We start from the raw sequence: 26,283 nt of genomic DNA on the forward strand, positions 1-26,283 counted from the left end.
AGTGAGAGGCCCGCGTACCGCAAGAAAAAAAAAAAAAAAAGAAACATCAGTCTACTGTAATGTGTAGACCTTACTTGGATCCTGATTCAAGCAAACTTTAAGAAAAAATTATAACACTTTTGAGACAACGGGAAATGTGAACTCAGACTAGATAATTGATGGTGTTAAGGAGTTATTAATTTTGGTTCACCTAAATTATTAAATATAGATTATGGTATTATGATTATGCTTTTTAAATGACTCATCTTTTAGAGAAACATTCTGGTATATTTACAGGTGAAATAATATAATGTTTAGTATTTACTTCAAATTAATATGGTAGAGGGCAGGTGAGTGGAAGTACAGATGAAATAACATTGATCATGAATAGGTAACTGAAGAAGCTGAGTAATATATGTGTTTAAAATTTTCTATTACAAAAGAATTACAATTGTTTTAAGGATCATAAAATTGAGACATGAGGTCTAAATCTGGCTCTGATGTCATTCTGCTCTGCACCTATGGACCAACCACTTCTCTCTAGGCTTTAGCTTTCTCTATAAAATATGAAATATAAAGCCCATTCCAATATACTTCCCATTATATCCACTTATGAGCTATGTGACACAGGAAAGTTAATCTTTTTAAGCCTGTTTCCTTATCTGTAAAGAGTGATGAAAACAGTAGCTGGTTTTCATGACTACTGTGTGAGTTAAATTGGGTACTGTATGTTAAAGCCCTCATCATAGTGCTTGGCACAAAGTAAGCACTCAATAAATATTATCTATCATTATTATTACCATCTCTTGCTACATTAAGAAATACTATAGATGAAAGGACTCTATAGTTTATTACTCCCTTATCCCTTCCTTCTCCATATCGCCTTTCTTTAGGACAAAGGTAGGAAAATGTGAAACTTCCCCTCTAAAATCTTTGCAACAATGTGCCCACCAGCACAAGCCAGGAGAGAAAGAGCTTGGCTCTCCTCAGAGTCATTGCTCTGGGTCTGGAAAAACAGAGGCGTCACTTTCATCATTTTCAGAATATAGTATTCAGCTGTTCTTCTGGTATGCCACACATCCTGAGGTTGCTCCCAAGGGCTAAAAACAGAGCTCAGGCAATTAGCCCAGGGCAGCCAAGATCATTCTCTTTCAAGGTGGCCCCATTTCAAATATAATGAGCACTTTGTATGTACCCCCTTTTTAACCAAGAGTTGGTCTTCCCCACCAGACTGTGAGCTCCTTGAGGGCAGGACTGTGTCTAGTTTATCTTTATAGCTTATGCTCCTAACATAACACCTGGGACAGAGCAAGTACTTAACAAATATTTGCTGAATGAAAGAATTAACCGTTTATTCTTTTGTTTTATTTAGTGTGGGACAGGAATGGGAAAGAAACATTGATAGGCACACAAAGAACCAATTGTTCGAAGAATCTTTCTAACAGTATTTGTCAGGGTGTACAAACTTGTTCACAACTTCTAATTCATTTCTTCTCCCTATTTCCCACTACTTCCCACTATGCATCTTTTATAACTTCCCTCCACTCCCATAAACTACCAAATACACCCTGAATATTCTTCCTCCTGAGCCCATTTTCATACTATTCCCTCCATCTGTTAATATTTCTCCCTCTCCATCTCTCTCTCTCACTCTCATCTTAATATATGCATCCTTCAAGACTTGGCTCCAGTACCTCCCCTTCCAAGAAGCCTTTCTAAACCACTATAGCTTAAAGGGATATCTTCTTGATTTCCTATAACACTTTAGATTTAGCTTCAGGCACTCATAATATTACATCATATGCTGTGGTTAGCTGTAAAGGTTTCAAAACTTTTACAAGATTGAGGGAAAAAGTCATCTTTGAATTTCTTAGGCATCCAGCATAGTGCTTTGTACACACCAGGCACCTGATGAGCGTTTAGTGCATTTACTTGCTAAACTTTGCAGAGGAAGTAATATAATCATTAGACCCAATTTAAAGTATAAAACAACAAGTGAGGGCTTCCCTGGTGGCGCAGTGGTTGAGAGTCCGCCTGCCGATGCAGGGGACACGGGTTCGTGCCCCGGTCTGGGAAGATTCCACATACCGCAGCGCGGCTGGACCCATGAGCCATGGCCGCTGAGCCTGCATGTCCGGAGTCTGTGCTCCGCAATGGGAGAGGCCACAACAGTGAGAGGCCCGCGTACCGCAAAAAAAAAAAAAAAACAAGTGAGCCTTTAAAAGGGTGTTTTGTCTATAAGATCTTTTTCCTTAAAAAGTTAACACATTGTTTTGGAAGTTTTGGTACCCTATTATTACCTGTTCTATTAGGCAATATCCTCTACTTTTAGAAATCAAAGGGAAAAGCGTCATACGGCATATATATTTTTTTTAATCAAGTGAATTTAAAAGAAAAATTCATATCATTAAAAAATAATAATTTCACATTTTATTCAAACCCCAGGATGACAGCCTGGAGTATCAAAAACCCAAGATTGAGAATCATTAGACAACTGTATAAGCTTGGCTAGGCCCTTAGTTTTCCCAACTATCATCCCCAAACTACTTCTCAGCAAAGTTACAGGGCACAAAGGAAAGAAAAGCATGGAGAAACTAAAATACTAAATAATTGTAGGCTATTATGCTTCTCAAAGGTAAGGGTTAGGATAGAAACAAATCTCATTTCTTAAAATTAAGGGTGAGCTGAGGCTTCCTTGTTACTTGGATAGTTGCTTTATTATCTCTTCTAGATGATACACTCTACCACTGCCATCATATATTTACCACCTTGTTGCCTTTCCTTTTTTTTCACTCCTTCTAGATTAAAGATTTATATAAACCAATTACATTCCCCACCACCACTATCCTCAGCAAACAACTTCTTTGTGGCCTTATCAGTGCTGTTCCTTAAACTTATCATATTTTATTGCAGGAGCATACTTAGATTATCTAGTCTAACTTTTCCATTTTCCACATGAGGAATCCAAAGTCTAGAAAGAGTATATGACTTGTTCAAGGTAGTGTCAAAATCCATAATAGAAACTCATTTTCTTAATTCCCAGTTCTCAACATTACACCCAACAAATGTCTGGGCACACAGATGGCCATTAATAAATATTTTCTTGAACTGAAACGAATTATTGCTTTCTCTTTGTTTGACAAAACTACCTGGCCACCCTGTAGAATGTGGAAGGAAGAGGTGAAAGTGGTGTTCTGAATACTATGGCTTAAAAGGCAACTTAGTATAGACTGGAGTAGGCTGCCCAAGTTCTGATTTAGGCTCCACCACTGCCCATCTGTATGATCTCGGGAAAACTGCTTTACATTTCTTAGCCTCAGCTTCCTCATTTGCAAAATGAAGGTAATCACAGAAACTACCTCAAAGGGTTGTTTATTCATTCAACGACATTTGCTGAACACCTGCTCTGTAAAAGATACTCTGTTAGATGGTGGAGATACAATGCACCAGAAAAAAAAGAATCTACCCTTAGGAGCTAATATTCTACTAGGATTACAGGATATAATGTACATAAAATGCCTAGTAGAGAGCCTGGTACCTAATAAATATTCAACAAATGTTAGTTGTTGTTATCATTATTATTAAAAACTGTACTATGTATCCACGTTTAAAAAGCAAATCAGCAAATAAATCTTACAAAGAGACAGCTCCAAGCAAGACTTTAATGCATGAAACAGCTCACACAGTAGTGTTTCACAAGGACAGATATTATCACCATGGAAACATTTCTCTGAGTTCCTTAAGAGTACTTGCTTGATACTGTGGAAGGTTCAGGCATGGTCTGTGAAAACACCTTATAAAGAGTATCACTTAGGGAGTAGAGAAAATCCTAATTTTGCCCAAAAAAGATAACTTTTTCTATAGAATCATTTAATAAACTTAATGTATAAAACCTTAAATTAAGAAACATAAATTAAGGGATAATTACTTGTATTATAGTGGGAGTTATCAAAGATATCTTTTTAATAGCCAGCTTCCCTAGCACATTCAAAACATGATGTTACTGTTCAAAATTCTACATGATTAACAAGAACATGAAAAGATAGGCAACATCTTCAGTCATTAGAGAAATGCAAATCAAAACCACAATGAGATACCACTTCACACCCAGTAGGGTGGCAATATTTTTTTTTTTTTTTTTTTGCGGTACGCAGGCCTCTCACTGTTGTGGCCTCTCCCATTGTGGAGCACAGGCTCTGGACGCACAGGCTCAGTGGCCATGGCTCACGGGCCCAGCTGCTCCGTGGCATGTGGGATCCTCCCGGACCGGGGCATGAACCCGCGTCCCCTGCATCGGCAGGTGGACTCTCAACCACTGCGCCACCAGGGAAGCCCAGCAATACTTTTAAAAATGAAAAATAACAAGGGTCGCTGAGGATGCAGAGAAATTGGAATCCTCATACATTGCTGATGGGGATATATAATAAAATAGTTGTCTCTGTGGAAAACAATTTGGTGGTTCCTCTCAAAAAGCTAAACAGAGAATTACCATATGATGTTGCAATTTTACTCCATGATACATACCCAAAAGAATAAAACACAGGTACTTAAACAACCAGATGTTCATGCATGTTCATAGTAACACTATTCACAATAGCCAAAAGGTAGAAACAGTCCAGATGTACATCAACAAACACATGGACAAACTGTGGTACATACATACAGTGGAGTATTATTCAGCCATAAAAAAGGAATGGATTACAGATATAGGCTACAATATGGATAGATATTATGCTAAGTGAAAGAAGTCAGATACAAAAGGTCACATATTGTATGATTACATTTATATGAAACATCCAGAACAGATAAATCCATAGACAAAGAATGCAGATGTGTGGATGCCAGGGGTAATGGGGACGGAAGAGTATGGAGAAACTGTTTAATAGATAAGGCGTTCTACTTGGAGTGATGGAAACGTTTTGGAACTAGATAGAGGTGTGGTTGTACAACGCTGTGAATGTACTAAATGCCACTGAATTGTTCATTTTTAATATTTATTTATTTATTTATTTGGTTGGTTGGCTGGTTGCACCAGGTCTTAGTTGTGGCAGGCCGGCTCCTTAGTTGCAGCAGGCAGGCTCCTTTTTTTTAGTTGCAGCTCGTGGGCTCCTTAGTTGCAGCTCGCTGTCTCCTTAGTTGTGGCACACAGCTCCTTATTTCTGGCATGCGAACTCTTAGTTGCAGCATGCATGTGGGATCTAGTTCCCCAACCAGGGATCGAACCCAGACCCCCTACATTGGGAGCACGGAGTCTTAACCACTGCACCACCAGGGAAGTTCCCTGAATTGTTCATTTTTAAATGGTTAGTTTTATAACAAACATTCTAAAAAAGAAAAAACAGTTTTATGTTACATGAAATTCATCTCAGTGAGTTTTTTAAGATGTTATCCACATGGCCTATAAACACAAAAATGTGACCAAAAAAAAATTACAAGTGATGGCTTAGCCATCTCAGAAACCCATGTAAACAGGGCCTATATCTATTCACAATGAAGGAAGAACAGAGAGCTCTTACTAAAATCCTAGTTCCTTCCTGTTAAAGGATAATTATTTAAGGTAAAATTATGACTGTCATATAAATATAAAACAAACACATGTCAAGGTTTTATTTAACTAATTAATTAAAGACAGAATCAGAAGATTTTAAAAACTGGTTCTAGAGGTAGCCAGAAATGCTGAAATTAATTTGTTAATAGATGCAAAACTAGCCTCTTGGAAGAGGTGGTCAACTGCACTTCCACAAAACAAAATTGGTTTGCTTTTTTATAAACAAGAATAATTTGCATTACCCTCAGTTTTCTACAACTTTATAGAGTTTAAAACAGTTCAAAGACACTGAGAGGTACAGATCACTACAGAATCAGATAACTTGGAAGAACATACTAGTCAATGCCTAGCATTCTAAAGGATTCTCAGTAATTTTTTTTCAAATTTCACAATTTTTCCTGACATTCTTCTGGCATTCAAGGTAATTCACTACATTGGCAAATGGCTTCTCTTCTCTGACTTGAGGTCCTTGTCTGTTTTAAAAAAGTTTTTTAAGGAGTAGTTGGCTTGGATGACCTGAAGCTTGCCTTGATCTTTGACAGCCTGGTAAGAACCAACTTCCAGGGGCCAGATGCTCAGTCACAGATTCCTACAGCTAACAGAGCCTTTTAGGCCATCAGCACTCATCATTACATCACATAATTTACTTCCCTTCTGATGGGACATGCCTTGATGAGGGAGACTGTATTTCTAATGAATCATTCCAAAACAATTTGCCTTTTTGCATTGCTACTGGAAATAGGATTATACTGAATTCCCCCAGCTTCTGTCATGACCAAGAAGCATCATTTAATTTTTAAGCAACTGACTGAAACTAGAGAGAGAAGTAGTCTGGAGCTATGGAAAAAAAAAAAAAAAGAAAGTAGTTGGCCTACATGAGATGCTCAAAAAATACTGGCTGAGTGGAATGGCTTTGGAAATTTTTATACCATGTATGTGGAGTTGTGATCAATTGCACTTAGTTTACTGTACTGTAGTAACGTTGTATTACTTACTTATGGATTACTTACTCAGTGACACTAAGGACTTAGGATACACTTAGGATACACTTAGTGTAAATGTAGTATGACATCTGTTTCTTCCTTTTGTTAGCTGTTCCATAGCACTCTCCAGCTGCTCAGTACTGGGCACACAGTAGGTCCTCAAGCAAAGCTTGCTGCTAAATCATAATTTACGACAGAGTGGAAGTCTATACTTACCACAGAAATTTTCAGCTTACTCATGATAAGAAGTTTCTCTATTTATTGGACCTACATTCTTTATATTTTAGGTGTATTGATCAATCCAGCACAATCAAAAGCACATCTACCAACAGCATGTAAAACAGAAGTCTTAAGCTTCAAAGAAAAAATGTGCTGTTCCACATACCTCTCCACAAAAATCTACAACCCTGCATAGATCCACGACCAAAGTCAATGCTGATATTAATATGACATTTCTGAAATCAGTAAAATTACAATCCTGACCCAAGCAACTGTGAGCTATCTCCTGTCTTCTGGATTGAGAGGAAGGGCAGCTTGAATTTCCTTGAAATGCCAATACCAAAATTCTTTACATTCCAGCTAAAAATGCTTTGCTCACCATGAGACTTTGTCTTCTGCCCTGCTTTTTATCTCCTGGTTTCCATTCAGATTTGATGTATAACTATTAGTGGTTAACTCATGGTCACATATTTTTTGGTCTTCTGCTGCAAGGATGTGCACTCCCCAAGTGTCATTAATACAAAGTTGGGGCTACACCAAATACAGTGGAATAGATAGACCCTTCCCCAGTCCTTCCAGTTGATACCCTAGCCTCTTTGCCGACAGCTGTCGTTACAATTTATGCCCCTCCTTGACAGACAACAGGGATCTACCTCAAACAAACCCAGCCCTGAGGGGCTCTTCCTGTGAGGACAACAGGAGAAGAAAAGCACACAGACAACGTGGAGGCTGTGAGTACCTTTGAAACCAAGGCTGCTGTCTGGGTTTTCTCATATCATAGTGATCCTACAGATGAGGAAAATCAAATATTTCTAATTCCTTGGGCTCAGGACAGAGAATACAATCCAGATGCTTTTAATTTATAGGAAGTCAGTACAGTGACTTCCCACCTCTACTCACAGGACCAAATATATTCACTCACTCACTCACTCACTCACTCACACAGTCATCAATATACACTTACCTAATGTCTATTATTAAAGCACTAAGAAAAATGTAAGAGGGGGTTCGGAGATATATTGGAATTCAGCATTTCCTGGCTCCAAACATCTGGAGCTGCTAAAGTCTCTGCACTTCCCAGCACTCCTCTTGGTCAGATGCACCTTCTGAGTGCCAAGATGCAGGTGTAGCATGCCAGAGAAAGGGCAGCTCTTTCATTGTTTCAATGTTACCTGGTCCTTGACTCTAAATCGGGGAAGCCAAACAAAATTTGAAGAAAGGCCTGCAAAAATGTTGCTGGTGACTTTAAGACTGGAAATGACAACTTGACGGGAAAGATGAAGAGAGGTTGTACTGATACAGCCAGAAGGAAAGGAAGAAGGTTGTGTAGAGGAAACAAACAAACAAAAAAAGAGTAATGAAAGGAGGACAGTGAATAGTTGGTCTCTACCAGGGATGCCACCTTTTATAGCTCAGCTCAAAAGGTCCAGAGTCAACACCTACCTGTAAAGGCTCCCTGGAGGCAGCTTAACTAAAATGTCTATAATGTACATTATGCTAAATGCAGGGAAATGGGTAGATACACAATGCGCATTACTGAATACCTATTTCATCTCTCCTTCCAGCCCACAGATTTAGTCAAAAACCTAAGGAAACCCAAGGAATTTGTTTTTGTGTACTGGGTCTGTGGTTGATTTTTTTCTCTCACTTCTCTGCCATATTTTCCAAGTTTTCTAAAATGAAAATGCATTTTTATAGAAACATTTAAATAAATTATTTTATAAAAATAGAACAAATCTCCAGACTTGGAGAGAGGGCCCTGGGTCAGACTGCACATTGCTTAGTGGACCAAGAAATTCCAGAGCTCCCAGGGCTCTTAACACCGACTGTTGTCAATGTCTGAATCTGTTGGGTTTTCTAAGTCCAGCAGTTAAGAAGAAGATAATAACATCTGCCTTCCTTAAAGACTTGTTCTGAAGGTCACAAGATAAATGTGTGAAAGTGTTTTGTGAGTACCAAGTACTGAATCAGTGTGACACAGTATTATTCCAGTTAAAGGCAACTTTCTATAAAATGAAAAGAGGGTAGGGATAAATATAAAGAAGGTAGTGATTTATATGAATTTCCCCTCCATCTGAGTTCAAACGAAATCCACAGAGTAATTCTGACTGGCAAAGGCTCTCTGCTCAGGACATCCAAAGCAACAAGAGAAACAGAAATTCAGCAATAAGAATATTTCTTTACTCCATGTCAGGTGACTTGGATGACTGTGAAGTCTTCAAGTCCTAGAAATGTATACGTGAGAGGTCTTACCACTTTTCTAACTCCGGTGGACTCTGACCACTTGGGGGAAACACTGAAACCCAACTGACATGGAAGAGACCTAGCAAAATTATATCTAAATCTAGAAGAGATCGAGTGATTTCCCCTGAGATTGGCCCTGAGTTTGTTTCGAGTTCTCACCTGCATGTATTTAGCTCTCTCCCACAGGAGCTGGAGGGACTAATTAATTGAGTCTGACAAGAAGCAACAAGTACAGGGCTACAGACTTTTACTAACACTAGTCCATGGCCAAATATGTTGCTCATTCTGGCTCCTATCTGCAGTGTGCATTAGAATAGATGATGTCAACACCAGCCGAGAAGACAAGTTATCTCAATACTCAACCCCTGGCAGGAGAATTTGTGCCCTGATTTATTTTTAGTGCTTTTCTACCTTAGTAATCCAGTCAGCTGAAGAAAAGCTAGCAACCAGACTGTTCTCTGAGCTCACCACCCTTATTTATCCCTTAGCAACTAGCAAGACATTCAGTCACCTGGGGGAGAATCTACTAGGAGTTTGGGGTCCCATCATTTGCAAATTTTTAGAGGCCACAGAGGATTATTATCCTAACCAAAGTGGAAATGTGGGTTTCACTATTTCATTGGTAGCAACTTTTTACTCAAAAGAGAAAGACAAAGAGAGGTTCCTAACAAAAACAGGTATGTATAGCCTATCGTTTTTATCAGCAGGGTGGAAGATGGGTGAAAAGCAAGAATTGTGCTTTACCTTTTATGAAATGTTAGAACTTAAACTAGAGCACACATTATTCTCCTTATCTTAAGCTTCAAATTGGACTGTTGCTAGGAGTTCACAACAAATAATAAGTGCCTGTTCACCAAGATGCAGAAAGGGAAGCATCAAAAGATTAATCAATACTTTCCATGTTTTTGCATTTGGATTTAACCCCAAATATTTAACTTTATTTCAGTCTTATACAGCTTGTGAGGACAGATTTATCCAACACCAGCTGTCCTCATATTTAAAAGCTGCTCCACAAAGATAAAATTAGAATCAAGGGAGGATCATATTCCTCAGCAAGAATTCTGCACTATGCCTCACTGATGCCCTGAGCCACAAATGACAAACCAAATACCAGCATTATTGTTGTTTTACTTGGACATTTCCTAAGAAGCTACAGTGTGGTAGAAACAGTTTACACTGCACAAAAAAGGCATGAGCCCTAAACTCAGAATTGTACCCATGGGTATATATAAATTTATTCCCAAGGTTATTTCTCACCAAAGTGGGAGGAAGGCATGTACTGTTTTGACAGAGCAGGGAGTGAAGTCAACTATCACACATACCCCCACCCCTTTTTTTTCTGGAGCTTTCCACTCCAGGAATTTTCCAAACTTGTATGAGGCTCAAATTAGACTGAAGTCTGGGTAAGATACTACTGTTCATTAAATCAAATAGAAAGACCAAATGTCATCACCTTGATATTAAATATTTGGTGTGACAATATATTGTGTAAAAAAATAACAAAAGGAAAAATAATCTCAAGATTCTAAAAGACTATTAAATATTTTCTTTGAATGAAGTCTAACTGTAAAAGTATAGCTGTAAAAATACATCGTTAATGTTCTATGTGCAGTTTGGAAGATCGTACTTCTCAACAGGCATTTTACAAGAGCAGAAAGCAAAAGTGACCAATAAACACACAAAAGATGTAAAACCTCATTCCAGATTAAAGAAATGCAAGTCTACAAAACAATGAGATGCCCAATTATGAGGATTACAAGGAAGTGATTCTCAAATAATTATTGAGAATGTACCATTTTACAAAATGGCAATGTGGCCATAACTATTAAACTTCAAAATGCATATGCTTTTTTCCACTGTAATTCCACTGCTATAGATATACTTAAAAAAGCATGCAAAGGTGTATTTATAAAGATGCTCATTTAAGTATTGTTTTTAACAACCCAGATATTTTTCAACAGGGAACTGATTAACTATTATAAACCATATAAAAATTCTATGTAGGAATTTAGAAGAAAAAATTAGATTTTTATGTGCTATTATCAAATGATGACCCAGATATATTAAGTGGAAAGGCAAGATGTAGAATAATATAAATAGTATGATTACATTTATGAAATAAAAATTAAATTATATACATAGCTATATATATGTATGACTAAATATCAGAAAGAATATTAAAAATTGTTAATAACAGATTAGAGACTAGAAAGGGTCAGTTTTAATTTTTATTTTTTATTGAAGTACAGTTGATTTACAATGTTTCAGGTTTACAGCAAGGTGATTCAGTTTCTTTTTCAGATTCTTTTCCATTATAGGTCAGTATAAGATACTGAATATATTTCCCTGTGCTACATAGTAGGTCCTTGTTGTTTATCTATTTTATATATAATAGTGTGTATCTGTCAATTCCAAATTTAGCCCTCCCCCCACCTTCCCCCTTGATAACCATAAGTTTGTTCCCTATGTCTGTGAGTCTATTTCTGTTTTGTAAATAAATTCATTTGGATCATTATTTTAGATTCCACATATAAGTGGTATCACCTGATATTTCTCTTTCTCTATCCGAGTTACTTCACTTAGTATGATAATCTGTAGATCCATCCATGTTGCCGAAAATGGCATTATTTCATTCTTTTATAGCTGAGTAATATTTCATTGTGTGTGTGTGTGTGTGTGTGTGTGTGTCACATCTTCTTTATCCCTTCATCTGTTGATGGACATTTAGGTTGCTTCCATGTCTTGGCTATTGTAAGTAGTGCTGCTATGAACACTGGAGTGCATGTATCTTTTCAAATTAGAGTTTTCATCTTTTCCAGATGTATGCCCAGGAGTGGCATTACTGGATCATACGGTAGTTCTACTTTTAGTTTAAGAAAACTCCATACGTTCTCCATAATGGCTACACCAATTTACATTCCCACCAACAGTGTAGGAGGGTTCCCTTTTCTCCACACCCTCTCCAGAATTTATTATCTGTAGACTTTTTGATGATGGCCATTCTGACTGGTGTGAGGTGATACCTTATTGTGGTTTTGATTTGCATTTCTCTAATAATTAGCAATGTTGAGCATCTTTTCATGTGCCTTTGGCCATCTGTGTATCTTCTTTTGAGAAATGTCTATTTAGATCTTCTGCCCATTTTTTGATTGGGTTGTTTGTTTTTTATATTGAGCTGTATGAGCTGTTGGTATATTTTGGATTATTAATCCCTTGTCAGTCACATCATTTGCAAGTATTTTCTCCCATTCTGTAGGTTGTCTTTTTGTTTTGTTATGGTTTCCTTTGCTGTGCCGAGGCTTATAAGTTTGATTAGGTCCCATTTGTTTATTTTTGGTTTTGTTTCCATTACTCTAGGAGACGGATCCAAAAAAAATATTGCTGAGATATATGTCAAAGAGCATCCTGCCTATGTTTTCCTCTAGAAGTTTTATAGTGTCCAGTCTTACATTTAGGTCTTTGATCCATTTTGAGTTTATTTTTGTATATGGTATTAGAGAATGTTCCCACTTCATTCTTTTACATGTAGCTATCCAGTTTTCCCAGCAGCAATTATTGAAGAGACTGTCTTTTCTTCACTGTATATTCTTGCCTTCTTTGTCGTAGACTAATTGACCATATGTGTGTGGATTTTTTTCTGGGCTTTCTATCCTGTTCCATTGATCTATGTGTCTGTTTTTGTGCCAGTGCCATACTGTTTTGATTACTGTAGCTTTTTAGTATAGTCTGAAGTCAGGGAGCATGATTCCTCCAGCTCCATTCTTTCTCAAGATTGTTTCAGCTCTTCGGAGTCTTTTGTGTTTCTACACAAATTTAAAAACCTTTTTGTTCCAGTTCTGTGAAAAATGCCATTGGTAATTTGATAGGGATTGCACTGAATCTATAGACTGCCTTGGGTAGTATGGTCATTTTAACAATATTGATTCTTCCAATCCATGAACACGGTATATCTTTCCATCTGTTTGTATGGTCATCAGTTTCTTTCATCAGCGTCTTACAGTTTTCAGAGTGCAGGTCTTCTGCCTCCTTAGGTAGGTTTATTCCTAGATATTTTACCCTTTTTGATGCAATGATAAATGGGATTGTTTCCTTAATTTCTCTTTCTGATATCTCATTGTTAGAGTACAGAAATGCATCAGATTTCTGTATATTAATTTTGTGTTCAGCAACTTCACCAAATTCATTGATGAGTAGTTTTCTCATGGTGCCTTTAGGATTTTCTATGTATAGTATCATGTCATCTGCAAACAGTGACAGTTTTACTTCTTCCTTTCCAATTTGGATTCCTTTTATTTCCTTTTCTTCTCTGATTGCTGTGGCTAGGACTTCCAAAACTATGTTGAATAAAAGTGTCAAGAGTGGGAATCCTTGTCTTGTTCCTGATCTTAGAGGGAATTCTTTCAGCTTTTACCACTGAGTATGATGTTAGCTCTGGGTTTGTCATATATGGTCTTTATTATGTTGAGGTAGGCCCTCTATGCCCAGTTTCTGGAGAGTTTCTATCATAAACAGATGTTGAATTTTCTCAAAAGCTTTTTCTGCATCTAATGAGATGATCATATGGTTTTTATTCTTCAATTTTTTAATGTGTTGTATCCCACTGATTGATTTGCAGATATTGAGAAATCCTCACATCCCTGGGATAAATCCCACTTGATTATCATGTACAATCCTTTTAATACGTTGTTAGAATTGATTTGCTAGTATTCTGTTGAGGATTTTTGCACCTATGTTCATCAGTGATGTTGGCCTGTAATTTTCTGTTTTTCTGATATCTTTGCCTGGTTTTGTTATCGGTGTGATGGCGGCCTCCCAGAATGAGTCTGGAAGTGTTTCTTCCTCTGCAATTTTTTGGAACAGTTTCAGAAGGACAGGTGTTAACTCTTCTCTAAATGTTTGGTAGAATTCACCTGTAAAGCCATCTGATCCTGGACTTACATTTGCTGGGAATTTTTAAATTACTGATTCAATTCCAGTACTGGTAATTGGCCTGTTCATATTTTCTATTTCTTCGTGGTTCAGTCTTGGAACATTGCACCTTTCTAAGAATTTGTCCATTTCTTCTAGATTGTCCATTTTATTGGCATATAGTTGCTCATAGCAGTCTTTTATGTTCCTTTGTATTTCTGTGGTGTCAGTTATAACTTCTTTTTCATTTCTGATTTTATTGATTTGGGCCTAATGAGTCTCACTAAAGGTTTATCAGTTTTGTTTATATTTTCAAAGAACCAGCTTTTAGTTTCATTGATCTTTTCTATCGTTTTTTTAGTCTCTATTTCATTTATTTCTGCTCTGATCTTTATTTTATTTTACTTTTTAAATTTTTGGCTGCGTTGGGTCTTCACTGCTGTGTGCGGGCTTTCTCTAGTTGCAGTGAGCGGGGGCTACTCTTCATTGTGGTGCATGGGCTTCAGTAGTTGTGGCTCGCAGGCTCCAGGGCGCAGGCTCAGTAGTTGTGGCACATGGGCTTAGCTGCTCCGCGGCATGTGGGATCTTCCCGGACCAGGGCTCGAACCCGTGTCCCCTGCATTGGCAGGTGGATTCTTAACCACTGTGCCACCAGGGAAGTCCCTCTGATCTTTATGAGTTCTTTCCTTCTAATAACTTTGGGTCTTGTTAGTTCTTCTTTCTCTAGTTGCTTTAGGAGGAAAGGGTTAACTTTTATTTTTCACTTTATACCTTCTGTACTCTGCATTTTTAGAATTTTTGCCCTAAGCGTCTACAACTTTCACTTTTTTTAATCTTTTGGCACTCACAAGTTTGTTTCAATTTTCTGGAAGATTCAGTTGCATAGAACATCCCAAGTTCCTAAAAATACATTATGAATCAAAAGAATTAAATTATACTCAGGATAGTTTTAGCACTGACTGTATTTTATGGTACTCTACTTCTCTAAAATCTGGTTATTCCTATAGCTTTGTAGAACTGGCCAGAATTCCAAGGGATTGGCAGGGATCTCTTGGAATCTGGGCAGAGAAAAGAGATTTATGATCCAAACAACTTCCAGCCCCCAAACCCACGGTCAGTCTTTAAGCAGGTAGCTTCCTTATTGCCAATCTTCTCCTCTCTCTTTTCTGCAAGTTTCCTCATCTGGCATTAAGGGCCAGGAGTTGAGTCTCTGCTACTTGATACCTAATACGAAACTTCTACCCCATATGTTCTATACATGATGACAAATAAATCACCCTTAAGTCCTATCAGGTCACTCTATACCCAGTACAGACCTGCAATGCTTCCTTAACCCATATCATCTAAAACCTTACCCTGGCATTCAAAGCTCCTGGGGATTTGATCCTAACCAATCTTTCCAACTTTCTGTCTCCTGTTAAAATGACTTACTTGTATTTCCTATGCATGCCTCACATTTTAACCAATGTTAAGACACTTTGCCATGCTATTTGTCAAAGTGTGGTCTGTGGACCAACAGCATCAGTTTTATCTGGTAGCTTGTGAGAAAAGCATGATCTCAGGCCCCCACCCAGACCTACTTAATTAGAATCTGCATTTTAATGAGATTTTCAGGTGCTGCGTTATGTACATTAAATTTTAAGAACCACTGTAAAACTATTAAGTGTCTTTCTTTTTTTTTATTAGCTTTTTTTAAAATTTATTTATTTATTTTTGGCTGTGTTGGGTCTTCGTTGCTCTGCACGGGCATTTTCTAGTTGTGGCGAACTGGGGTTACTCTTCCTTGCAGTGCGCAGGCTTCTCATTGCGGTGGTTTCTCTTGTTGCGGAGCACGGGCTCTAGGAGCAGGGGCTTCAGTAGTTGTGGCACGTGGGCTCAGTACTTGTGGCTCATAGGCTCTAGAGCGCAGGCTCAGTAGTTGCAGCACACAGGCTTACTTGCTCCGCAGCATGTGGGATCTTCCTGGACCAGGGCTCGAACCCGTGTCCCCTGCATTAGCAGGCAGATTCTTAACCACTGCACCACCAGGGAAGCCCTCGAGTGCTTTTCTCTGGTGCTTGAGGGACTATTATCATTATTTATTTCCCTGTAGAATATGTAAGCACCTAGAAAGCAAAGGGTTATCCAAATTATGTGCCTAAGATATGCTGTCCAGCCCTCAGAAACAAACGACTACACTGAGCAGATACTCACTAAATATCTACGGATGGACTAATTTGGTTTCAGTTCTGCAGCTAAAAAAGTAACTAGAATCACCATCCTTCACTCTGTTGTCTGACAAACCAGACCCAACATAGACAACGTATGCACACAAACACACAAGGACATACACACACAGGGTCTCTTATGAACAGGATTTTTCACGGGAGAGGAAACTGCAAAAGAAAGGCACGTTAAAGCCTGACATGAATATCAAAATTGTTTTGAAATCAACTAGACAGTCACTGTAAGTCCCCTTTAAACTAAAACTGAGGGGCTAGATTTACTTGATGGACTCCAAGGTCATATGGAGATCTAAGAGTCCATGATTCTATGATTCCAAGGGACATCACTTTTGTACTGTCCCAGAAGCTACTGTAGGGACCAGGGACAGCCCTGAGATTAAGTCTGACGCTGCAAAGCCTGACTTCCTCTCTCAGTCCTCTCTAAGCCCCAGCTTCTCTATTACCTCCTCGAAAAGCTCCTGCTCTACACGTGTGTCTACTATCATAACACTTCCATCTCCTGGCACTTCCAACCATCCTTGCCTCCACGAGCTTGTCACTGTCACACTTCTCTCTCCTACTCTGTATTCAGCTTCTTGGTCTCTCACGCAGTTCAACATTGCCAAGGTGACAATGAGCTAATTAAACTGTGCTAAAAGAAGGAAGTTAGGGAAGAAAGATGTCCTGATAAGCTGTCCTAATTACCCTTGCCCCCTCCCCTCGTGTATTCTTTGGTAACTTTATTTTTTTTTATTTATTTTTTTTGAAGTATAGTTGAATTACAATGTTGTATTAATTACTGCAGTACAGCAAAGGACTCAGATATACATATATATACCTTCTTTTTCATATTCTTTTCCATTATGGTGAATCACAGGATATTGAATATAGATCCCTATGCTATACAGTAGGACCTTGTTTACCCATTCTATATATACCAGTTTGCATCAGCTAATCCCAAACTCCAAATCCAACCGTCTCCCACCCCTCTCCCCCTTAGCAACCACCAGTCTATTCTCTATGTCCCTGATTCTGTTTCTGTTTCATAGATAGGTTAATTTGTGTCATATTTTAAATTCCACCCATAAGTGATATAATATGGTATTTGTCTTTCTCTTTCTGACTTACTTCACTTAGTGTGATCATCTCTACTTGCATCCATGTTGCTGGAAATGGCATTATTTCATTCCTTTTTATGGCTGAGTAGTATTCCACTATATATATATGTACCTCATCTTCTTTATCCATTGCATCTGTCAATGGACATTTAGGTTGTTTCCATGTCTTGGCTATTATGAATAGTGCTGCTATGAAGACAGGGGTGCATGTATCTTTTTTAATTATACTTTTGGGCTTCCCTGGTGGCGCAGTGGTTAAGAATCTGCCTGCCAGCGCAAGGGATATGGGTTCAATCCCCGGTCTGGGAAGATCTCACATGCCACAGAGCAACTAAGCTCGTGCACCACAACTACTGAGCTTGCACTCTAGAGCGCTCAAGCCACAACTACTGAAGCCCGTGTACCTAGAGCCTGTGCTCCGCAACAAGAGAAGCCACTGCAATGAGAAGCCCATGCACCACAACAAAGGGTAGCCCCTGCTCGCCACAACCAGAGAAAAGCCTGCACACAGCAACGAAGACCCAATGCAGCCAAAAATAAAATAAATTAAAAATAAAAATTATAGTTTTGTCTGGATATATGCCCAGGAGTGGGATTGCTAGAGCATATGGTAATTCTATTTTCAGTTTTCTGAGGAACCTCCATACTATTTTCCACAGTTGGCTGCACCAATTTACATTCCAACAGTGTAGGAGGGTTCCCTCTTCTCCGCACCCTCTCCAGCATTTATTATTTGTAGACTTTTTAATGAAGGCCATTCTGACCGGCATGAGGTGGTACCTCATTGTAATTTTGATTTGCATTTCTCTAATAATTAGCAATGTTAAGTATCTTTTCATGTGCCTATTGGCCATCTGTATTTCTTCTTTGGAGAAATGTCTCTTTAAGTCTTCTGCCCATTTTTCCATTGGGTTGCTTGTTTTTTTGTTGTCGAGTTGCATGAGCTGTTAGTATATTTTGGAAATTAAGCCCTGTCAGTCGCACTGTTTGCAAATATTTTTGGTAACTTTCTTGAGAGAAATGAAGTGGGGTATCACTACACCATATTCTGTAGTGAGGGGGGCTGGACCTAGTAAGAATTTGCCCTATGGGACTCAATATTTTAATTTACTGAACACATTTTCAGTTCTTCCTCTCCCAAGCTCTCTGATACGGGTCTTTGGAGCTTTAACCCAAAGCTATTTCATATCCCCAAAATGGGATCAATATAGTCACCACACATCTCTCTCACACTTTGCAAACAGCTTTTTACACACCATCCAGTTTGATTTAGCTCAACACCACATCTAATTTCTTACACATCTAAGCAATAAACAGAGACCACTGTCAGAATTAAGTTTCTGACCCAGTGTCCTGTATATGAGAAGATTATTAATGGACATCTCTGTTCATATCCTTATAAGGTCCCTCCTAAACCCAAAGCTTTAGAGCTACAGTAAGCAAGACAGTGGGGTATTAGAAGAGGGATAGAAACACAGAACAGAAGACAGAATCAAGAAATAGATCCATACGAGAGTAACTAACTGAATTTTGACAAAGGCTAGGCTTTTCATTGGAATTTAGATCCCCTTTCCTCCTATTTCCTAAGGAGTACACAGGTCAAGAAGTATATTTCTTATAGTAGAGGTTAAAAGCCCTCTGCTCTAGATATGGACTGTGCAGATTTTATTCCTGGCTTCACCACTTACCAGCTATGTGTGTTTGGGCAATTTGTATAACCTCTCTAAGCTTATGTTTCCTTATTTGTAAAATGAGAACAATAATATCTCTGTAGCTTGGGGGTTTTATGGGAGTGAATGAGATAATGCATACAAAGTGGTTAGTACAGTGCTGGTGATTAACCTCATTTTAAGTTTTTAAAATCAAGCTCAGAGAGGGATTGTTGTACGTGATCTTTCTTTCTTTTTTTTTTTTTAATTTGCGAAGCCTGCTTAATGCTACAGATTCCCCTCTCTAGGACCCTTCTAGTTACACATAGCTCTAGCACATGCCACTGTCCATGTGCTGGGTAACCTAACTCCCAGCTAATGACAGTATGTGGTCTTAGCTGTCCTTGTGCACATAGCATTCCTCTTGGCAATAACTCTGTATGTGTGTGAGGAGGACAAACAGAAATGGAACAGCCTCTTTTAAAAGTCGAGCATGATCTTATAACATAAAAACTTATGTACTTAAGCCAGTAGCATCAAAAAGGACAAACATCCTCTTTCTATTTTAGGCTAAATATCAAAGGAAATAAAAATTCTAGGGTTAAATATCAGTCTCTTCTGAATTTAGCAGGATGTGAAAGACATTAGAAGGAATCTAATCTCCCCCACCTCTAAGATGACTTGACAACTGGCTTGTCTGCTTCAGAGTGTCACCACTGGAGAGGGTGTCATTTGTGTTAAAATAATGGCTCTTCCTGTTTAAAGACAAACGGAGGACTGGAATGTCTTCATGGAGAAATCTGTGTCTTTGAACCAGTCTATCAGAGGATTGGTATAAAACAAGTCAGTACTGATGTGGCCATGAGGGTGTGATAACTTTGGAGGGCTACGTCTAAAGGAAGAAAACACTATAAAGTGTGTGCAAGAAAGGGCTGCAGGGCTAAGGAGAGTTTGCAAAATACAAACTTTGTCAACTTGCCAAAAGTTGGACTGAAAGTTGCTGACTGTTTCCAAGACAGTAAGACTCTTAACTCTAGGCAACTTATCTCCTAACATCTCTGACCAGCCGTCACTGCGGGTGCTGGAAAATGAGACCAGAAGTGTTGCAGATTATTCTCCTAGAGTCTAGGTCTCTGCCGCCACTGCTCCTTTGCCCCAGAGCTGGTTTGGTTTCAGTATTTTATCCTCAAATAAGAAAAAAAAAATCTTAAACCCAATCTTTCACTAAACTTGAAAGTTCTCTAACAAAACAAAGTACAAAGTGGCTTGCCATATAATTCAAACCAAACATCTGTTTATCTTAGTATTTGAGCCCTAAGGTCTGAATTTATTGTATAGAAGGACTCTACAAACTGAGTCTTTTGAAAACCAGTTCCTGTACTGCCATAAATGAGGGTCCAAGAAATAACAACAAAACGAAGTGGGGAAAGTTTTTCTTTAAAAGAGAGAGAGATTCTTAGAACACTTGCTCTTAGAGCCCTAAGCCTGCATGTAAGAAATCCAATTACCCTGAGGTCACCATGCTGTGAAAAGCCCAAGCCATATGGAAAGGCCCTGGAGAAAGAGACATCACATGGAAAGAGAGAGAGAGAGAGGCCAAGTAGCACCAACGTGCCGCACTTGTGAGTGAAGAAACCATCTTGGATTATTGCACTCTCTAGGCCCAGCTGCCCCAGTTGAAAACACATGGATCGGAAATGAACTGCCCAGCTAATGCTTCTTGAATTCCTGACCTAAAACATCAAGTAACGGTAGAAAGATCATATGCCCCAAAGAGCCCCTCAGTGAGCAAGAGTTTCAAGATATGTCCCAGTCGTTTCCAAGCCTACTAGGATCTTAGCATCAGGGGGAGGAAGTAGTGACATTCCTAACTCATGATCAGGCATCATATCCTTTGATGGAGAAGCCATCTGAGAAAGGCCATGAACAATGTGGACCTGGACAATAGGAAAACAAGTATGGTATAGGTTCAGCCACAGAGATATCCAAATAGAAATCTGTATGCTAGTTAGAGCGTAATAGTTATCCCTTAAAACAGCTTTATATCAAAACACCATTTAGCTACTGGAGAAACCATGAGAATCAGGACAGTGAGTATTTAACATGGAAAGACATAACTGATAATCTCCTTGGCACTGTATAAAATCAAGAAATTTGACAAAAAATTAGGAAGAGGCAAAACATTGAATGTAATTAAGTAAAATTTCTAGTCATCTAGAAAACAGCAACCCACCCTTGACATTAGTTTAACTGTGTTGAAAATAAAGAGAAGTGGTTTCTTTTTCTAAAAAGCAAGAGAGAGGGAATTCCCTGGCGGTCCAGTGGTTAGGACTAGGCACTTTCACTGCCATGGCCCAGGTTCAATCCCTGGTTGGGGAACTAATATCCCGCAAGCCATGTGGCATGGCCAAAATAAATAAGTAAATAAATAAATATAAATAAATAAAAAGCAATAGAGAGAGAACAAAAGACAGAGAAACGTGATCAAACGTGAAGGCAGGGGCTTCCCTGGTGGCGCAGTGGTTGAGAATCTGCCTGCCGATGCAGGGGACACGGGTCCAAGCCCTGGTCTGGGAAGATCCCACATGCCGCAGAGCAACTAAGTCAGTGTGCCACAACTACTGAGCCTGTGCTCTAGAGCCCACGAGCCACAACTACTGAGCCCACGTGCCACAACTACTGAAGCCCATGTGCCTAGAGCCCGTGCTCCACAACAAGAGAAGCCACCACAATCAGAAGCCCGCGCACCACAACGAAGAGTAGCCCCCTCTCCATGCAACTAGAGAAAGCCCACGCACAGCAACAAAGACCCAATGCAGCCAAAAATAAATAAATAAATTTATAAAGTAAAAATTTAAAAATAAAAAGAATGCACCAAATTTGGCTTATTGTGTGAACTTTCACTAAGTATTCTAAGGTGACATTTTGAAACATCTGAAATATTGTATGTTGCTAACCTGCCTTACCTCGCTCTCTTTCCCCAATTTTTGCCTAATATAGCTACTATCTGAGTCTTCTGTTGTTCACTTTTAAATAGACCTGATGTTCTATTTCTCAGACCACTGAACCTACATTACATCCATGAAGCTGGTATAACTCTGCAGACATCCTATTCAGGCAGTGTTATAAGGGCCTCACCATTGTTCATGATCTCTATGTATCTTGTCATCTTTCCAGGGTAAGATTGCCAAGGTCTTAGACTCTTCATTTGGTGGAGTCTAATTCTGTTCTCTTTTCAAAGAGCTAGGGTTACACTCAGCAAAGGTTACGATTTACGTGAGACATGAAGCCTGCTAGCTAACTCATCACCAAAGTAAAATCCCTAGCTATTTTTTCTCTCAAGGACATCCCCAGTGCTACCTAAAGTCAAGAAGGAACACTTCAGGACAGGTCACATGTAGGGCCTACATATATTCTGAATCTACATTTTCATTTTGATACTCTAGAGGGTGGTATTATTTCATAGCAGTCAAGCAAAAGGGTTTTTTTCTTTCTGAAAACCTCCTTTTCTATCCCCTAGAGGGAAATACATGAGAACCAAATGTAATGACTGCAGTGGCTTTAGCAACAGAAGTCAATATTTAAGAGTGAGCTTTTAAAAGAAATATTCCTTTTCTGGAAGGAAGAGGGATGTTCTCATGTTTGGTTTGGTTTTATCACTAACCCAAATGAGTTCTGAAAGATTTGTTTTCATAAATAAATCACATTTTAAACTGTTTAAGTAATTCCTAAAGCACAGCTCATTTTTCAAACCTCTGCATTCTGGAGTGGCAGTTTAAGCCACAGACCTACGTGCTGACTGGTTTTGCCTTTAGCGCCAATGCTCATCTTTCTTTCCCTTATGCTCTGATGGAAGTTCATCTACTCCAGTAATTATGAAAATCAGAGCTTTTAAAGCAGGATCAAATATTTTAAATATTTAAAAAGAAACCTTCTCACTTCTCATTAGATATAACTGAGACTCTAAAGGGTCTTGCCCAAGTCATGTAACAAATTAATGATAGATCTAGAATCAAAATCTAGATTTCCTCAATCCTGAATTAGTACCCTCTCTGCCATACTATCTGGCCTCTCTATATTTTTATCCATTTCTATATCATCTTCAGACAGAGACTATTTAACTCATGCTAACCAGTGGCATATCCCAAAGTAAGATTCAGGACATCTCATGGTTCTATTAGTTATCACCATCTCCTTTCATTGGCTGGATGATCGTGGACAGAAGATGGGAAATCCTGCCTGGCCTGTTCACCCCACTGATTAAATGACAACATGGGCTCTCTGGTGCCTTGCACATAAAGTTTGATTGTTCATGCTTAGAACAGGAAGCATATGGAATGTTAGGGGGCCTTACCTTCATAAGAACTGGATTTTCTCTTTTTTTTTCTCATTAGCCTGGGGGCATAGGACAATTTCAAGGTGGACAAAAACCTGAATCTCATCCACCACTGAAACTATTCTGCTGATGTGTTCTAGCTTCTCCTTCAAGATGTACCAAGGAGCTTAAACGAAATTCTAACTTCTTGAACCAACTGACCTTAATATTTATTTATAACATATGTTTCTTCCAAGAAGTTCCAAATGTTTCATATACACTTTTACTTAATTCTGCTCCTCCCGTAAGGGGAAGAATTTCATTTTTATTTTCCTGCCACAGCCAGAATTTCCCTGCTGTTTATAGGGTTTCTTTCCAGGGTCTGATACTTAAAGGTTAGAATCTCTAGAAGCCACAAACATTCTCAACTGATGTCTCAGCCAATACTGCTAACAAATTCATTCATTCAACCAATATTTATTGAGTATCTCCTATGTGCCTGGCACTATTCTAGGCACTAGGGATACAAGAGTAAACAAAACAGACTATGTCTCTGCCCTCAAGGAGCTCATATACAAAGTAAAAAGACTGTTCCATTACCCAGTGAATTCAGAACCGTAAAAATGCTCTATCCTGATAAAAGAAAAAATCACTACAGTTTTAACTACTCAGACTAATATCTGCAGTTTTACATTTATCTGGTAATATAGAGTCAATTTGCTAGAGGCCATATGGATTGCACAAGAAAACAGGAGATTTTGATTCTAATCCTGACTCTTCAACCAACGGACTGCATGACCTTGAGCAAATACATAACCTCTATGACCCTCAGAGTTTTGTTCTCTGAAGATGTTAGACAAGATTTCCCACGTCTTCTCTTGGTCTGCAATTCTTTTTTGAATTTTTAAAAATATATTTTTTTATTTATTTGGCCATGCTGGGTCTTAGTTGCAGCATGCAGGATCTTCATTGCCGTGTGTGTGGGATCTTCCTTCTGGCATGCAGGATCTTTAGTTGCAGCATGCAGGAACTTTAGCTGTGGCATGCAGGATCTTTTAGTCGTGGCATGCAGAATCTTTAGTTGCAGCATGCAAACTCTTAGTTGCGGCATGTAGGATCTAGTTCTCTGACCAAGGATTGAACATAGGCCCCCTGCATTGGGAGCACAGAGTCTTAGCCACTGGACCACCATGGAAGTCCCTGCAATTCTGTGATTGGTTAACTTCACCTAAGATGGCTGGTGTGGTGTGAGGACTTACTTCCAAGGCTAGGAGGAATCTTTCTTTTCTCTTTTTTTAATTAATTTTTTTCATTGGAGTATAGTTGATATACAGTGTTGTATTAGTTTCTGCTGTACAGCAAAGTGAATCAGTTATACATATACATATATCCACTCTTTTTTAGATTCTATTCCCATATAGGTCATTACAGAGTACTGAATAGAGTTCCCTGTGCTGCACAGTAGGTTCTTATTAGTTATCAATTTTATATACAGTAGCATGTATAGGTCAATCCCAATCTCCCAATTTATCCCTCCCCCACCTTTCCCCCTTGGTAACCATAAGTTTGTTTTCTACATCTGTGACTCAATTTCTGTTTTGTAAACAGGTTCATTTGTACCTTTTTCTAGATTCCACATGTAAGTGATATCATATGATATCTGTCTTTGTCTGACTTAATTCACTCAGTATGACAATGTCTAGGTCCATTCATGTCGCTGCATGAACGAAATAATGGCATTATTTCGTTCTTTTTTATGGCTGAGTAATATTCCATAGTATATGGAATATACCACATCTTCTTTATCCATTTCTCCGTCGATGGACATTTAGGTTGATTCCATGTCCTGGCTGTTGTAAATAATGCTGCAATGAACACTGGGGTGCATGTATTCTTTCAAATTACGGTTTTCTCCAGATATATGCCCAGGAGTGGGATTGCTGGATCATATGGTAGCTCTATTTTTAGTTTTTTAAGGAATCTACATACTGTTCTCCATAGCAGTTTTACCAATTTACATTCCCACCCATGGTGTAGGAGGGTTCCCTTTTCTGGAACAGGAGGAATCTTTCCATATCAACTGTTATTATTTGTGGGATGGGGTTGAGGGAAATGGCACAAACCAACACATACCTCCTAGGACAACTATTCACAGCATCTCCTTATGCAATAATCTATAAAATCAATCAACTCCACACCTACTATCTGGACTAGATACTTTGGGGATGGGAAACATACGAGAAGACCCGTGATCTTAAGGAACTTCCAGATGAAAGTATGCAATAGTAAATAATTAAAAACAGAAGTGTATTGTAAGGAGTTCCCCGGTTGCCAAGTGGTTAGGATTCCGGGCTTTCACTGCCATGGCCCAGGTTCAATCCCTGGTTGGGGAACTGAGATCCCGCAAGCCGCACAGTGCAGCCCCCCCAAAAAAGGTGTATTATAAGGGTTGTAAGTTCACAAGAGAAGAAAAATCAAAGACAGCTAGATTAGAAACCTGAGGAAAGATGGAACTTCCCCTGGATCTACATATAACAATCACCATCACAATAATAATAGCAGCTAACGTTTATTGAGTGATTGATATGTGGCACACATATGAGTTAAGTGCTGTTGTAGGCTATCTCATTTAATCCTCGAAACAACCCTAGAAATAAACACTATTATTGTGCCTGTTTTACAGATTGGGAAATTGAGGCTTAGAGGGAAACCTAATATACCTAATAAATCGCAAATCCAGGCAATCTGATCCCCAAGCATTCCATGCCATTGAATGGTTATGGAATGCTTTCCCCACACGAGATAAAGAGAAAAGCACAGTACTGCCACACCAGTTAGTGTTCCATGAATGTTACTTCGTTTTTCTACCCATCGCCCACCACTATTCACCTGCTAACTCCCATCCCCAACTCACACACATACACACTTTGTCTTTTCCAATTTTAACATTCTTCAAAACCGAAGGTCCACCCTGGGCAGGAAGTTTTCCTATGCTGGTCAAGCTTCTGTCTCCTTTGAAGTCATAGCACTTATTTCCAACAGCCTGTGGGGTGATTACATGCTGTCTTGTGATGTCACTGGCACTATTTAATGTCTTATGACTTTAGTGTTTCTGA

General features: G+C 38.8%; 1 non-coding gene across 1 annotated transcript; it reads left to right on the plus strand.

Moving 5' to 3' along the window:
- Positions 1-21,159: 21,159 nt before the first annotated feature.
- Positions 21,160-21,231, plus strand: TRNAE-UUC (transfer RNA glutamic acid (anticodon UUC)). Its single transcript has one exon. It is a non-coding gene; the product is annotated as a tRNA-Glu (tRNA).
- The last annotated feature ends 5,052 nt before the right edge of the window (positions 21,232-26,283 follow it).

This window comes from Lipotes vexillifer, unplaced genomic scaffold (assembly GCF_000442215.2).
Source record: "Lipotes vexillifer unplaced genomic scaffold, Lipotes_vexillifer_v1.1 scaffold217, whole genome shotgun sequence".
Taxonomy (NCBI): Eukaryota; Metazoa; Chordata; class Mammalia; order Artiodactyla; family Lipotidae; genus Lipotes; species Lipotes vexillifer.